Source organism: Meleagris gallopavo, chromosome Z (genome assembly GCF_000146605.3).
Source record: "Meleagris gallopavo isolate NT-WF06-2002-E0010 breed Aviagen turkey brand Nicholas breeding stock chromosome Z, Turkey_5.1, whole genome shotgun sequence".
Classification (NCBI taxonomy): Eukaryota; Metazoa; Chordata; class Aves; order Galliformes; family Phasianidae; genus Meleagris; species Meleagris gallopavo.
In genome coordinates, this window is record NC_015041.2 from 22,080,177 (window position 1) to 22,092,255 (window position 12,079).

General features: G+C 43.5%; 1 protein-coding gene across 1 annotated transcript in view; it reads right to left on the reverse strand.

Annotated features, from left to right (window-relative positions):
* S100Z (S100 calcium binding protein Z) overlaps window positions 1-8,754 on the reverse strand; it is a 26,878-nt gene extending 18,124 nt beyond the window's left edge. The window contains exons 1-2 of the mRNA XM_010725538.3: window positions 8,328-8,754; window positions 2,762-3,595 (exon numbers count right to left, since the gene is read on the reverse strand). The gene's annotated coding sequence lies outside the window, so the exon portion shown is untranslated. The remainder of the gene's footprint in view (window positions 1-2,761; window positions 3,596-8,327) is intronic.
* Window positions 8,755-12,079: the final 3,325 nt, after the last annotated feature.

Here is a 12,079-nt window from a genome sequence, read left to right on the forward strand (position 1 = left end):
TTTTTGCTGTTTTTGGCCAAACATGATTCTATATTTAAAATTCTTTTCCCTTGAGATGCATCTGATGAACAACAGATCTTAAGTATCACCAGTATGATCTCGGGCATACAGGTTGGCTGATAAAGAATATCTCTGACTGCTGTGTGAGAAGCCATGATCCCACATCATGCTTTTTGCTCCTTTTCTGCAGATATGTTGGGGACTATGATATCCATGTATAAGTCTTCTACTGATAGGAATTTAATATGCAAAAGTGAGAGTGCATGTTCACAGGGAAGGCTCTGCACCAGGGGAAAACCCTGCACAGAAAGCCAAGGAGGCACCAGCACCTCCAACTTAAATGCTGCAGCTTTGGCTTCTCCTAGAATGGTGGAAGGAAGGTGCTCTAGGAGGAATAAGGGAAGCTTCAGACTAGACTTACGCAGCTGCCCTCTGTACCATCTATCTACCAAATGTTTAGATACCAAGGCAGAGATGTGTTTTGTCTCCCTGCTCAAGTGCCAAGGAACTGGGAGGAAACCTGAGATTGACCAGTCCAACACAAAGGCACTGAGTTCAGGTAGCTCAGTCCTCACTATGGTGATTCCAGTAGGTAAATAAGCCCCCCAGAATGGTCCTCTGGCCACAGTGCTCTGTAGGCACCATTTATCAAGTGTATTCAATAGGTCTATTTTTTGGTGTTTTGTGTCAAGAAGGAACTCTGTGGTTGGTATTCATACCACATACTGTTTTAAACTTAAACTCAGAATGAAAGAGAAAAGGATCTTGAAACAACAGGGCTGCTAACATGTCTTTTATTTGAAATCTTGCTATCCTGAGTTGAGGTATAGGCAGTGGCAGCCATCCTTAGCAGCAGAGCTGGGCACTGCCATTTCCCCACTTCTGGCTCTGCTCCACAATGTCCCAGGTCCTAGGTCCAAAATTTTCATTAAGTGCCCACCTGAGCCCACAGAATGAATAATCAGAATAATCAGAATGAAAATACAGCATTACCAAAGTGAATGTAGCTGTGCGGAAATGACCTCCTCTTCTCTCTCTCTTACCGTCCCTCCTTCTATAAGCACCTGCTTGGCTACTGCTACATGGCATAACCCTGTAGAGATCACCTTGAGCTGAGTTTTGTCTGTGCTGAAGACAACTCTACATCCTTCAGTAGCAAATCAGAGCAAAGTCAACTGCACTTTTCACAGAATCACTGAATCACAGAATCATAGGATGGCCCGGGTTGGAAGGGACCTCAAGGGTCATGAAGCTCCAACCCCATTGCTGCAGGCAGAGCCGCCAACCTCCACATTTAATACTAGACCAGGCTGCCCAGGGCCCCATCCAACCTGGCCTTGAACTCCTTCAGGGATGGGGCATCCACGACATCTCTGGGCAGCCTGTTCCAGCACCTCACCACTCTCTTGGTAAAGAACTTAAAGAACACTTCAGAGACGCTGGTCCAAACAGCCCCCTGACAAGCAGCCTGCCAGCAGTGCCTTAGAGGATGCCATCATGCTCTCCATGGCCAATCCTGCTAACCAAAACCCATGCAGGAGGATAGTAGCAGCTAGACAAGGATCCTCAGACTCAGTTACTCATCCATAGCCCAGCAGCAGTTCAGGCATTTACTGTGGAGTGTTGTACTCTCAGGCACTTTTGTCTTTCCTTGTCTGTTCCATGGCTGCCAATTTAACCACACACTGGGAGCTTCCAGGTAACCAGCCCAGTATACACAACAGAGTATTCATAAATTATGACAGAGCACCTCCATAATTTCATTGTACAGTTGAATTTTACCATCAAATCCCTCTTCATAATAACGGAATCCTCCACACGAGCTCATCCACTGCATCACCACAATGCAGCCCCATCCCTGGAGGTGTTCAAGGCCAGGTTGGATGGGCCCTGGGGAGCCTGGTCTAGTTCTAGATATGGAGGTTAATGGCCCTGCCTGCAACAGGAGAGGTTGGAGTTTGATGAACTGCGAGGTCCCTTCCAACCCAAGCCATTCTATGATTCTGTGATGATTCTATAAACACAGCCACCTCTGGCCTTTCAAGTTGGCACACGTTGTACCGCTGAAATTACATGTGAGACAATGATTTAACCCAAAAAAGCCAACATATGAATGCAATACAGAATCACTTGCATCCAACATGCTATGAATTTTTGTCTTGTCCTTAATATTTTAGACTGAACACATCACTCAGTTCATCCACACACAGAAAAAAAAGATGGATTTGCCTGACTGGGAATTCAAGACAAAATGTCAGGAGGTCAGGCATGTTCAAGCTTTAAGCGTATGCTGGTCCTGAGCCACTGCCAGCCACATGCCAGTGAGCACTAGAGCATGGTGTTCTCTTCCCAGCCCACACTATTCTGAGTCATCTATTGCTTCTTTTGTTTTCTTTCTATTCCCCTTGTTTCTGCCTTTTGTAAATGTGTGTCATAGGAGACTCCTCTGGAAACTCCTTTTACATTGTATCTTTTATTTATTTTTGTTTTAGTTACATAAGCTAATGTGTATTTTTTGTTTGTTTGTTCTTTTCATTTTCATTTTTTAAGTAGGCCAGCCTCTCCAAAGAGGAAAGCATGTCCTTTGCTTTCTTGCGTTAGTTTTCTAGGTGCTCCAAAATGCAGACCTAGGCCTATTACAAATTTTCTCTACTGCATCCCACAGTACATAAGGATAAGTGATAGGGCAGTCACCCTCACGGACATTCAGCCAGGAGCAGCATAGATACTATTGCTAAAACACAGCACTAGAAGTACTTACTGCTCTAGATTCAGATCCAGTGTAGACAAAATCTGAATGCCGTTGGTTGGTCACTGCAGAAGTACTTCTATGCACTGCTTTCCTCTTCTATGTGGTCAGAGAGCTGACAAGCACCCTAACTTGGAGTAAATCAAATGGACTGCACTAAAGATTCATCTCAGACGTGCAGACCACACAATTCCCAGCACTTTGCTTCTTCCAGGTGAGGCAAAAAGCAGAACTGCAGTCACTGAAACAAAGGGAGCAGCTAACTGCAATAGGCAGTCATCCCTCACATGTGCCAGCTCATGCATGCTCTCAGGCAGAACACTTGTTGCTTGATGGATGGAATATTTGATCAAATGCCATCAGTCATAGACAGCAGTTCCCATACAGCTGTCTGGTTTCATGCATCTGTCTTGGGGCTGGAGGTAACCAGCTGCCAGATCTGAGAGTTGTTACCCTACTAGATCATTTCTCTTAACTCCTTAATGCAGATTGGTTGCGTACAGACTTTTGTTCTCCTCCCACACTAGGTTCTCTTGCTTCATTATATAGGTACTCACTCATGCTCATCACTGCATATTATTAATACATTCAAAACAAACGAATGAGGCTTAGCCCACGTGAAGAGCACAGTGCCAGCAAACTGTGCTGGTAGAGCACTCCAAATATTTACATAACTTTTGCTGTAAACCTGTCCTTCACAACCAAAATAACAATCCCATGGAGACCAGATGCAACAAATTTTACCTGCAAAGGTGCTGCCTGTGGGTTACAGTCCCCTTAAGGTTCTTGATATCATGGTTCATCAGGGATTGCACCAGTTTTCTCACATGGATTGTCTTCTGGAGTCTGCTGTGGCAAAACACAGTACCCAGGTGAGTGTTAAGCAGCTTCACATTACATTCAACAGCTGGCAGCGTATGTGACAGGAAAACAGCTTTTGAGAGATGTCACTGGACATGTCCAGCCAAGAAACACAGGAAAATCGTAATTTTATTTGCATTCAGGTGTGCAGCCTCTCTGCTGAAGCACACAAATTAGAACTTGGCCCTGATAGAACTTATTAATTCAGTAACAGCACAGATCATAGCATCACAGGTTAACAGAAACGTTTGGGTTAGAAGGAAACTTGAATACCATCCAGTGGCAGCCCCTCTGAAATGAGCAGGGACACTTCCCACTGGATCAGGTTGCCCAAAGGCCAAGGTTCAACCTGGCCTTGGACAGTTCCAAGGATGGAGTATCTCTTTCTCTTGTAGCTTTCTCTTATAGCCTCCTCTTCTCCAGGCTGAACAAGCCCAGCTCCCTCAGCCTTTCTTCATAGGAGAGGTGCTCCAGCCCTTTGATCATTTTCATAGCTTTTCTCTGGACCCATTCCAACAACTCCACACCCTTCTAGCCCTGGGGGTCCCAGGCCTGGACACAGTATTCCATATGGGGCCTCACAAGGGAAGAACAGAGGGGGACAACCACCTCCCACCCCTCCTTTGATGCAGCCCGGAATACTTTGGCCTTCTGGGCTGCAAGTGCACACTGCTGGCTCATGTCCAGCTTTTCATCTGCCAACAGATCTAAATCCTGCTCCACAAACTGTCCTCAATTGACTCATCACCCAGTCTGTATTTGTGCTTGGGACTGCCTCTTATCACTGCTGAATTTCATAAGTTTTGCATAGTCCTCCTTTTGAGTCTTCCATGATCCCTCTGGATGGCATCCTTTCCCGCTAGTATGTCATCACACCACTCAGCTTAGTGTCATCAGAAAACTTGCAGAGAATGCACTCAATCCTACTGTCCACGTTACCAACAAAGACATTAAATAATATCAGTCCCAATACTGACTGTCCTGTTTGCAGTTGGGATAGAGTTAATTTTCTTCCTAGTAGTTGGTATGGTGCTGTATCTTGGATTTAGAATGAGAATAATACTGGTTACACACTGTTGTTTTAGTTCTTGCTGAGCAGTGCTTACACAAAGCCAAGGATATTTCAGCTTCTTGTGTTTCCCTGTCAATGAGGAGGCTGCAGTTGCACAGAGCTGGAAGGGGACACAGCCAAGATAAGTGACCAAAGGGAGAGTGGCCAACAGGAAATTCTATTCCGTTTGATGCCATGCTCAGCAGTAAACCTGGGGGGAGTTGGTTGGCAGTGTGGAGCTGCTGCTTAGGCATCAGTCAGTGGGTGTTGAGCAACAACATTGATTGCATCACATGTTTTGCTTATTATTTTATCTTCATTATAATTATTATAATTCCCTTTCTTTTCTATCCTATTAAACTTCCTTTATGTCAATCCAAACGTTAACTTCTTTTTCTAATTCTCTCCTCCAACTCATTGAGAGTGAGTGAATAAACAACTGTGTGGTGCTGAGTCACAACACCGACCCCCGAGGGACACCATTCATTACTGATCTCCACCAATTTCAGCATGATCATCCAAGCGACTCCTTATCCATTGAATGCTCCATCCATCACATCCATATCTCTTCAGTTTAGAAACAAAGATTTTGTGTGGGACAATGTCAAAGGCTTTGCACTAGTCCAGATAGATAATCCCAGGTAGATCTTGGCAGACCTGAGCTGGTTCTTTTCTAGTGTTTGAATCACATCAACAGTTGCAGGTTTTGCAGGCTCTAGCACTACTACAATCCTACCTACCACCATGTACATACAGGACCATACCTTTCCTCCTTCCCCCCGTCACACAGAGCTAGGCTAACAGGGAAGCTGTTTGTAGCCACACTTAAATGATTGTGAAGTTTGTGTCATGCTGACTGGCACTGGAATGGTTAGGCCTCATGGATCCAAGTCACAGTGTTTCTGCAGGGCACTCAATGCACCCTTCACAATCACTAGTATTTTTTCCAATATCCAGTGTATCTCCACCTCCTCTGGCCTAGTTAACAGTGAGCTGACTACATAGTCATCCTGTTATACCGGTCCTGCCAGCAAACAATGCTTGGAAAATATTTGTCTCTAAGTCTACAGAAAGTTATTGATACTGAGAAAAACGACAGTGCTCGATTCCCAGGAGAGCTACACGTTTAGAGATGTGTTACACGTCTACAGTCAATATAAAATAAATGTTAAAATTGTTGATGGCATTCAACAAGGATTACAGTGAAAACTCAGGAATAAAATAACTGAGTTTGTAACAGTTGGACATTACCTCTTGCAGAAATTGCACTTGAGTTCCAGAAACCAATGTCTTAATCAGTTATTAAAAGCAAGTACTTTAGGGTCCAAGAGAGTGTGGTCTCATAAGCCAAATATATATACTTATATCTATACTTAGCCAATTACTGGTACTTACAGCCAGAGCCATCACTGAGGAATGTTTGCATCCTTAGAGGAAACACCACTATAGTCTTTGTAAAGAGAAGTCTGGGCTTAACAGCTTTTTGGAGTTCTTGGAAGAGGAAGAACAAGAGGACAAGAGCAGATACAGTCTACCTGGATTTCCAGACAGGAACAAAGGGCAGCAGGAAAATGTTTGGTCTTCACAACAAAGGGAGCTTACCAGTGTTGTGCTGGACCTGTTCTGCACATTCATAGCTGGTCTGAAAAGGTTTAAGCAGTGAGGAATAAAAGTTTGCTGAAGACACAAAGTTAGTCAAGACAGTAAGGACTTTGGCAGACTGCAAAGACTTGCAGAAGAACTTTGCAACACTAACCAATGAATTGACAGATGAACTGAGTATAAATAACTGTAAAGTGAGCTGCACAAAGAAAAAACAGCTTGCTTTATGCAATTATGGGTGATAAAACTACTGTAATCACTCTGGAGTGCCATACTGAATTACAAGAAGTTCCACGAAAACATCAACAGATGCGGATTAAAAAACATAATTCTAATAGAAGAATTAAATGTTGGGAAGTATTGGGAAAATAACTGGGAGTAAAACAGCACTCTTCACTCTGTCATCTGTGGTGTGGATATTGTATGTAGCTGAGGGACAGAATAGAGGAAATAAATGGAATTATCACATGTTGAATTATGTCTGAACTGGAGCGACTGAATTGGCCAGGAAGCCTGAGCCTGGGAAGTAGCTTAGAGGGGAAATGTGATACTGGCCTACAAAATTGCAACAGGCATGGACAAGGTGGTCAGAGACTCATTCACATGCTTTTCTTCTTTAAGAAACAAGTGCCATCAAGGCACTGATTCAAAGCAAGTAAGATGAGTTTGATTTTCACTGCAAAACAAGTCACTGATGTTTCTAACAGACCAGCCATGTCGGATTTCAGTAGCTGGATTCTGTGAGGGTACTTGTCTCATTTTTCATTCTGAGGTCCATAGCACACCACTGTCATGGTGGTGAAATATGACGAACTTCACCTGCCCCATCCTGTGTGAATATGTCATGTTGTCCTTGTGCCCTGCTCAGCAGTTCTGCTGCCTTCTGGCACAGTTAACTGTCTCAGAGCATGGTGGACCCTGGATCTGTGCCATCAAAGCCATTCCTATCTTCTCACATGGGGCTTCACTGCTTTCTGCTTAGGCATTAGACAGAGGCCTTGCAGCTCCTGTGCTTCAACTTGCTTTGAAGATCCACAGTGTGAACTGGTGCTGACAGTGAAAGACAGGCTGCTTCTCTCCTTCATGCTGGGCCAATCTCTCAGCAACCAGACAAATGCTGTTAATATATAAAATAAACCTTTGCCTCACTCTCTACTCCAAGTTTAATTTCAACTGATTACTCTTCATTGATCCACTCCACCACAAGGTCACGCATGCCCGTGACAGCATGAGGGAATGGTTTGATTTGGCAGCCAGGGCAGGGCAAACACTGCATTACAGCCTATTAGCAGCAACATGTGCTTGAGACATTTGTGTAACCATGAAAATGTACACATAAATTACACTGATTTTGAGTTCCTTGACACTTAAAAAGGACTGTTTTTATAGCATCCAAGGCTTCTCTCAGCCATAGGTGGGGAAGGATTTGTTCCACCTCTTGGTATTCAATTGCAAGGCTAGCACTGTTACTGCGCAGAAGTCATTTGCTATTACCTGAAGGTGACTATCTTCATACCAACTGGTCCTGCTTTAGTGTACAGTTCCAAAAAGAGCTTAGCAGCCAGTTTCACCTTCCTGGGCTAACTGTTCTTGCCCTATCTCTGTCTGGCTGCATAGGAACTCAACTGTCAATTCAAATGTGCTTAATTCAGCTAAGCACTACATTTCAGTAGTGCTAGTTTTCTACTGAATCAGCCCTCTAACCTTTCCTACTCGGCTGCATAACACCAATGCCTGAGAAAGGAGGGGAAGAGAAACAGGATTGTGGCAAGTCAACATAAGATGCTCTTCCAGAATATCAAGTGGCATACAGCACTCTAACCATAGGCATATTTTATTCAAACTTGCAACCTCTTTTATTACCCTCTGTGCCACAGATAGCCTGGTCTACTTGCCCACTTAATGGGAGCAAAATTAACTCTTCATAAATTCAGGATAGGGACTTGCATTGCAGATATAGATGGAAAAATCTGGGTTAAAAAAAATGCCACTGTTTTAATAAAAGCTTGTAACAATTTGTCATTGTTTTAAGAAGAAATAAAACAAGAAAAAAAAAATTCTTACATAGGTTTGTTCCTCTTCTGTATCTGCAAATTAATTTGCTCTTCATCATACTTGGGTCAAGGCACAGGAAGAAGCACACAGGATTGTTTACCTAGAAGATAAAGATCTTAAAAACTGTGGGACGCTTGATTAAGTTTTCAGTAGCTATTCTTTTCTTCTTCTTCTGCAATAGTTTGATGTTGAGGAAGATGACCCCAACACGCATTTGGAAATGGAATGAATCTCAGCCTCCCAAAACAAAAACCCCAGATTATATCAGTAAAACAGTGAAGGAAAATAAAAAATGGAGATTGGTAATCTATATTGAAAAAGAAACATGACTGAAGATATCTTTTCAGTGCTCAGTAAGAGCAAAGTTGATCATGAGCTCCTTGAACAGTGTTCATAGAATCATAGAATCATAGAATGGTTTGGGTTGGAAGGGACATTCAAGATCACCTAGTTCCAACCCCCTGCTATAGGCAAAGACACCTCCCTCTAGATCATGTTGCTCAAAGCCCCATCCAGCCTGGCCTTAAATGTTCCCAGGGAGGGGGCATCCACAACCTCTCTTGTGCAGCCTGTTCTTCCAGTGTCTCACCATTCTCACAGTAAGAATTTCTTCTTGATACCTAATCTAAATCTACCCTCTTCCAGTTCGCAACCATTTCTCCCCATCATGTCACTACATGCCCTTACAAAAGTCCCTCCCCAGCTTTCCTGTAGGGCCTCTTCCTGAAGACCACTATACCGTCTCCTCAGAGCCTTCTCTTCTCCAGGCTGAAGAACCCCAGCTCTCTCAGCCTGTCCTCATAGGAGAGGTGCTCCAGCCCTCTCATCATCTTTGTGGCCGTCCTCAGGATCCACTCCAACAGCTCCATGTCCTTCTTGTGATGGGGGCCCCAGAACTGGATGTAGTGCTCCAGGTGAGGTCTCATGAGAGCAGAGTAGAGGGGCAGAATCAGCTCTCTCGACCTGCTGGCCACATTTCTCTTGATGCAACCCAGGATACAATTGGCCTTCTGGGCTGCAAGTGCACATTGCTGGCTCATGTTGAATCTTTCCCCAACTGACACTCCTAAATCCTTCTCAGCAGGGCTGCTCTCAAGTCATTCTCCACCCAACCTGTGTTTGGGACTGTCCCAACCCAGATGCAGGACCTTGCACTTGGCCTTGTTGAACTTCATGAGGTTGGCAATGGCCCACTTTTCGAGCCTGTCCAGGTCCCTCTGGATGTCATCCCTTCCCTCTAGGCGTGTCAGCTTCACCATTCATCTTGGTGTCATCTACAGAGTTGCTGAGAGTGCACTTGATCTCACTATCCGTGCTACCTACAAAGCTGTTAAGTAACATCGGTCTCACCGCCGATCCCTGAGGAAAGCCAATCATCACTAGTCTCCACTTCAACATTGAGCTGTTGATCACAACTCTCTGAGTACGACCATCCAGCCAATTCCTTATCTAGTGAGTGGTCCATCCATCAAATCCATTTTTCTCCCAGTTTGGTGACCAGAATGTTATTCTCCAAAGTATGTCACATACAGTAAAATCTATTTTAAAAATAAATCATTCTGTTAATTAGAACTTTTTCTCAGAAAGTTTTCAGCCACACCACAATAACATCTAACCCACAGACCTCTGTTGTTGCAGAGTCTTCCTTGCTACCTGCTTTGAAAATTAATGAGTGAAGAAGGCCACAGGGAACAAGTACTAAAGCATATCAACACTCTTTCATATGAGCTGCAGTGCTCGGATGTGACTGCTTCATTTTCTCCAGCTCTGATCCTATCAATGACAGGAAAAGAACAAAAAGTGAGGGTACACGCAATATTTAGTGCACTTGTAAGTACACCATACACAACATAATGGCAAGAATTAAACTTTACATATTGTCAGGAATAAACAACTGAAAGCACTAAATTGGGTTAGAGATTTTCAAAGCACTGTCCACCAAGGAAAAATTTTCAGGCTAGTGTGGAACAAGACAAGTGATGTTTCAGAATGCACTGAAAAGACACACTTTAATTTCTGGAATGTTACAGAGAAGTTAGTTAAATAGTTAAAGAACTATTCTATACTGATGCAGTATAGAATGTTACACAAGACTGTACGGCACAACTATCCATAAATTGTAGTTTCTGTGTTTTCTATAATTCAGGAATGCAAGTGTCCCCCTGGATTGAATGGATATATTAAACACATTTATCAAGAATATAACTCTCACCCATAACTTATGAGTTGTTGTGGCACTATGTGAATGCTCATAGAATTCATCACCTTTACAACATTGTGGTTTAACCTTGAAAGTATCTCAGCACCACACAGCCACTTGCTCACTCTCCCCAAGTGGGATGGAGGAGACTATCAGGAAGGTAAAAGTGAGAATGTGTGCATTAAGACGATTTACTAGGTAAAGCAAAAGCCACAATCACAAATAAAGCAAAGCAAGGAACTAATTAATTACCTTCCTTTGGCAGATAGCTATTCAGCTGCTTCTGCTTCCTGCTTCCTGGAAGCAGCTGAACAGCTGATTGCCAGGAAAGCACAGCTCATCATATGTAAAAGTTTATTGGGAAGACAAACACCGTCATTCCAAACATCCCCCTCATTCCTCCTCCTTCTTTATCCCAGCTTTTACTTCTGAGTATGATGCCATACGGTATAGAACTTTCCTTTGGTCAGTCTGGGTCAGCTGTCCTTGCTGACCCTTCCAAACTCTTGTGTACCCCCAACCCCTTCACTGACAGGGCACCATTGAGACGCTGAACAGTCCTGGGCTCAGTATGAACACTGTTCTGCAACAACTGAAACATCAAGCTGTTATCACCAAAAATCCTGAACAGCATCATATGAGCCTCTACAGAGAGAATTTACTCTATCTCAGCCAAACCTACACTGATATCCACCCCTTTTCCCATATCATTGACATCGTGTTCAGGTTCTACACTTTTCAACATATCTTTGTTAATCATCACCCTTCAATTAATACACATGTATGATTCCCCTATGAACCACACCTGTGAAACATCCATAAAAAGTCATAAAATGTCTACTGTGTTCTTTTAGTCCATGATTTAGCTTCTGTCTCTTATGGTGGTTGTTCAGGACAGAAGAGGCAGTATGATGTGTGGATGCCAAAGCCAGCTCAGGTCGGGTCTCGTATTACCTTCTATGAGGCTTCTGTTGATTTGAGTGGACTATAGGATTTCCTCTAACAACTCAAATCATGGGTTACAACAGTTGAAAGGTGTACTCAGTACAGTCTCCACCCCACATCCCTTTGGATGAGGCTGAAGAGTTTAGCATTGCAATGAACTCCTCCCTTCATCCCTGTTGCAGTCTAGGCTGGTCCATCTGTCGTGGTTTAACCCAGCAGGCAGCTCAGCACCACACAGCATTTCATTTATTCCTCCTCTTCCCAGTCAATGGGGAGAAAAATTGGGGGAAAAAAAAAGAAAGGTAGAACTCTGAAACAGAAAATGAAGAGAGAAATAGTAGAGCAATGACAGTAATATAACAATAAAGATAATAATATATATTTACAAAACAAGCAATGCTGTATAATTACTCACCACCCATCGACCAATGCCTAGCCAGTCCCTGGCAGTCTGCTCCCCAGCCAGCACCTCTCAGTTTTATATTTTTTTCACATGTCATATGGTACAGAATATCCCTTTGGCCAGGGTAGGTCAGCTGCCTTGGTTCTGTCCCCTCCCAACTCTTTGTGCTCCCGAACCCCTTGCTAGTAGGACAGCACAAAGAGCTGAAAAATG